Raw genomic sequence first — 4,900 nt, 5'->3', positions numbered from 1 at the left:
ACAATTCCTGTTAAAGCTGCAGAAAAATCACCCTTGTTCACCCACGAGTCCCTAATTCTAAAGGAGCCTAAGTCACTGGTATTTACTGTGCTCCTGCTGAATATTTCTCCACACCTCACGCTGGAGGAGAACCAGGCTTTTTTGCCGGGTCCGGTGGATGGAAAACATTGTCTTTTTAGTTCAGTTGATTGTTTTTGGAAAGTCATTCTTTTGAGTCAGGCCATCTGATGGCATAGCATTGAGCTATCCTTCTTGGCTGATTGATATTTGTGATAGTTTTGATCCACCTACCAACTGGGTGATTTTTGTCAAGTTCCTCAAACTCAGAACCTCGTGTGTAAAATGGGAATAAAAGTTGCATCAACCTGCTGAAAATTAAATGAGATAATGCGTGTAAAGGGATAATCACTACACCAGGTATAAAGTGAACACTCAATAAATAACTCCGACTGAAGAGCCTTTAGTTTCTGACTGCTTTCCTGCACATGAAGACCCACCTGGAAAAAATTAAATCAACTTTGATAAGCTTCAACTGGACCTTGAAGAGTAGTTTTAATGTAAAGCAAACAAACAAAAAGAACTATTTTGAAAGTGTAAGATACCTAAACATAAACTGACTAAATGTGCAGGCTCTTAAGACGTTACAAAGGGTGAAACACAATAAGGCTTGAACGAATAGAGGTACAAACACCAACTTAACCCAAATTACCCTATTTAATAAAATTTTAATGGTTGTGCATAGATTGGTGGAGGGGGCATTTAACATGTTTTCTAACATTCAAATGGGAGAATATCTGCGAGAAAAGCTAAGAAATTTATCTTTTAAAAACGGGGGGGATGGCGGGGCGTAGTGGCTCACATCTGCAATCCCAACACTTTGTTAGGCCGAGGACGAGCAGATCACCTGCAGTCAGGAGTTTGAGACAAAACTGGCTAACATGGTGAAACCCTGTTTCTACTAAAAACACAAAAAATTAGCCGGGCATGGTGGTGCACGCCTATAATCCCAGCTACCCAGTAGGCTGAGGCAGGAGAATCACTTGAATCCGGGAGGTGGAGGTTGCAGTGAGCCGAGATCGTGCCATTGCACTCCAGCTTGGGCAACAAGAGCAAAACTTCATCTCAATAAACAAACAAACAAAAACCCGGGGAGATAGACCTGTATTATCAAATCTTAAAGCATATTGCAACACTATAGTTAGAACAGTGTAGTGTTGACACAAGAATGGATGGATTAAGCATCAGTGGAATAACTGGAAGGCTAGGAACATTTAATATACCTAAAAATTCACTGTATGATAAATGTGGCATTTCACTTTGTTGGGACAAGTATAAATGGCTAAATTATTTAATAAATTATGTTGGGGAAAAAAGTAAAACTAAGGGCTTGTTTAAATATCACCAAAACAAATATAAGAACTTAGAGAACTACAAACAAGCAAATCACAAGAGAAGAAGAAGAAAACATACACGAATTATATGGAGGGGAAGGCCTAGATATTAAGGCATAGGAAGAACCCAAAGGCAAGGTGAGTAGACATATTTGAATAAATGTACAAGATTTAGATACATCAATTATCATTACCAAAAAGGCAAATGATTAATTTGAGAAAATGTTTTTAACAAATGTGACAAAAGGTTGATGTTACTTTCCAGACCTCTGATAAATCGGTATGTAAAACATTAACACCCTACATGCAGAAATGGATGCAGGACATGAATAGGTATGCCATCAAAGAAGGAATTCATATGGATAGATGTTATTTTTAAAATGCTCATACTCCCTAGCACACAAATTAAAAGCTTTTTTTAAAAAAAAACAGTGGGGCACTTTTTTGTTAAGGACTTTTGGTAAATACACAGTGTTGTTGGGAATATAAACTAATACCATCTTTCTGAAAGACAACATAAATCAAAACATTTTAAACTGTATTAGACAACATAAATCAAAACATTTTAAACTGTATTACTTGATCAAACTCTTCCACCTATAGAAATTTATTCTTTTTAAAAAAGCAGATTTATTTCAAAGGTGTTTCACCAAAAATGCTTTTTCATTATAGTGAACCATTAGAACAGGGAACTGGTTTAATAATTATTTGTCTCGTAAAAACTTTTTTAAAGTGATGCAAAATGAATTGGAGAAAATGTTTATAATTTATTAAATAAAAAGGATAAACTGGGCTGGGCACGGTGGCTCATGCCTGCAATCCTAGCACATTGGGAGGCTGAGGTGGGAGGATTGCATGAGGCCAGGAGTTCAAGACCAGCTTGGGCAACATAGCAAGGTCCCCTGCCCCAAAACACACACACGCTAGCCAGGTGTGGTGGTATACACCTGTAGTCTTAGCTGCTCGGAAAGTTGAAATAGAAGAACCACTTGAGCACCAAAGATTGAGGCAGCAGTGAGCCATGATTGTGCCACTGCACACCAGCCTGGGCAACAGAGCAAGACGATGCCTCTGAAAATAAAAACAAGAGAAAGAATAAGCTGTCTTTAAGGGGATGAATAAAAACAAAAAAAGATTAGAGTACGATCCCAGTTAAACCACATTCATGCATACACACATATGCAAAAATATTAACTGTGTAATCAAAGTGGTAGGATTATGGTACATTTTAATTTACTTTTTTCCCTAATATTTCTGTATTTTCTAGATTTTCAACAAGAAATATGCATTATTTCATAACCAGAAAAAAAGAATGAATGTTACTTTAAAATAATCACCTGACATATCAAAATGTACTAGAGGGTTCCTCCATTCAACAACAATGAACAGCGTTGATGTTTTGTTTTGTTTTTCATAGCAGTATTATTCCTTTCCCAATCTTTCTATGCTGGGTACATTGAAGGAAGGTAGGCCTTTATTATTCACTAATTTGTACTGCCCTTTTCCTAAACTTTAGCTATCAATTATCAGGAGTTTGGATAACTGAGAGGGAAAGCAAAAACTTTGGGTTTTTCTCCAGGGGCTATTCCAGTAAGATTCTAAGCATAGTCATTCCACACCACTTTGTGTATCATTCTCCAGAGTCCCTCATTTTCTCAGTATTTCTGAAGAGTAAATATACATTGCACCAGTAAACTGATGGTTTTGTGCTGAGTCACAGTCCACAGGTGCCTTTAGCAGAGAAGGCTTCCTGTGCCGGGCAGCAGGAAGTACCAACGCAACTGGAATCACTTCTCCCATCCACCCCCAACCAAGCCAAGAAGAAGTATTCATTAAGCCATTCAAAAACTAAACATTTATTAAGTGCTTACCATGAGTCAGTTACCATCCCTCCACCCTCAACATCTGAAACTCACAGGTTGGGAACGACAGATTTAGAGCAAGTGCATTCTACTTATCTTCAGCTTTCTTATGTATCCCTAAAAAAAAAAAAAAAACCTGCCCTTTTCAATCTTCCTTAGAGGACAAATTGGTCTAATATTTTCACTGTAATATTATCAACTGCCCAGTTTGCACTGAACTTTCCTTTTGCTTTTCATATGATACAAACTCTAAAATGCGGCAAAATGTACATGTTCTTCCCTTGGCCCCAGGCCTTGTTCTCCTCCTCCCCAACAATAACCAGAGTCTTACATTTCCTTCGGAAGTGATTTATGCATTCACATAGACATTCATGCCTTTTCCTCCTTTTACATGAATGGTAGCATACTCTACACATCCTCGGGTACCTTACTGTTTTCTGTTTTGTTGTTTCATGGCAGTGCCCAAAGAACTGCATGGCATCCCGCAGTCCCATAGTATGGATCCATCATAATGTATGGACATTTAGCCTGGGAATGTCCATACGTTTCTAGCCTTCTGCTTCCATACAACCACATCGCAGTGAATATTTGCTTCCATGTAACCATACTGCAGTGAATATCCTGACAGGGTCAAGCGTATAAATTCCTCAAATACTCAGCTGTCCAGGGGAAGTTGAGGCATATACTTTGAATAGTGTTTCCTCGTGGTGTTAATGGTTTGCACTGCTCCATTCAGGACCAAAAGCATGAAGTTTGGCTTGGTTTATAGAGACAGACGGAAGACATCTGCCTTATTACCACTTTGATCTTTAACCAAAAACCAATCCAATGCCTTTAAACGAGTTTTAATTGTGTGCTCTACTTAGTCAAGAGAACATCTGCCAAATCCTTTATGATCCTTGACTACAAGTTCTTGAGATATGAGTCGGCAGATTAGGTCTGAGAACCAGGCAGGAAGAATAAAAAAGCAGCATTTTGCAAACAGAACTCAAAACCTAGGACATTTATAAAGCTGGTCCACATTACTTTTTTAAATTTAAAAAGGCACAGACGGAATAAGTGAAAAATAAACCTACCTCTCACCCAGGGCCAGCTCCGTGCATATAGAAAATTTTATCGTTGAACCTGTGTTTTGTAAATGAAGTCCTTCAGGACAGTGGAGCATGCAGGGAGCAGAGGAGACAAGCGTCTGCCATTCCATTCTCTGTTTGCATGTGCTATTCCCCATGCCTCATGAGCACAGAATTCCAGTGGACCTGTGATGCATGGAGTTTGGTGACATTCAAAGGGAGCAGAAGGTCAGTGGATCATGTGTACAAGTGGGCATGGGGTGGGGGGAGTACCTGAGAGGCTATGCTTTCTATTTGAACTAGAAGTTGCTTTGGAACACAGAAAGAAGGTGTTGTCAGTTTCTAGGGCTGCCATAACAAAGTACAACAATGGGAGGGCATGAAACAACAGAACTTTCTTCTTTCACAATTCTGGGTACTAGAAGTCCCAAATCAGTGTGTCAGTAGGGCCACACTCCCTCTGAAAACTCTAAGGAAAAATTCTTTCTTCCTCTTCCTGGTTTTTGGGGTTGGCCAGGGATTACAACTGGAGTACCTTGTTCTTCCTTGGCTTATAGCTACAGCACTCCAAACTCTG

This window comes from Mandrillus leucophaeus, unplaced genomic scaffold (assembly GCF_000951045.1).
Source record: "Mandrillus leucophaeus isolate KB7577 unplaced genomic scaffold, Mleu.le_1.0 Scaffold77, whole genome shotgun sequence".
In the NCBI taxonomy this organism is placed as follows: domain Eukaryota; kingdom Metazoa; phylum Chordata; class Mammalia; order Primates; family Cercopithecidae; genus Mandrillus; species Mandrillus leucophaeus.
The sequence above is the reverse complement of the archived record's forward strand: the minus strand, read 5'-3'. Positions refer to the sequence as shown.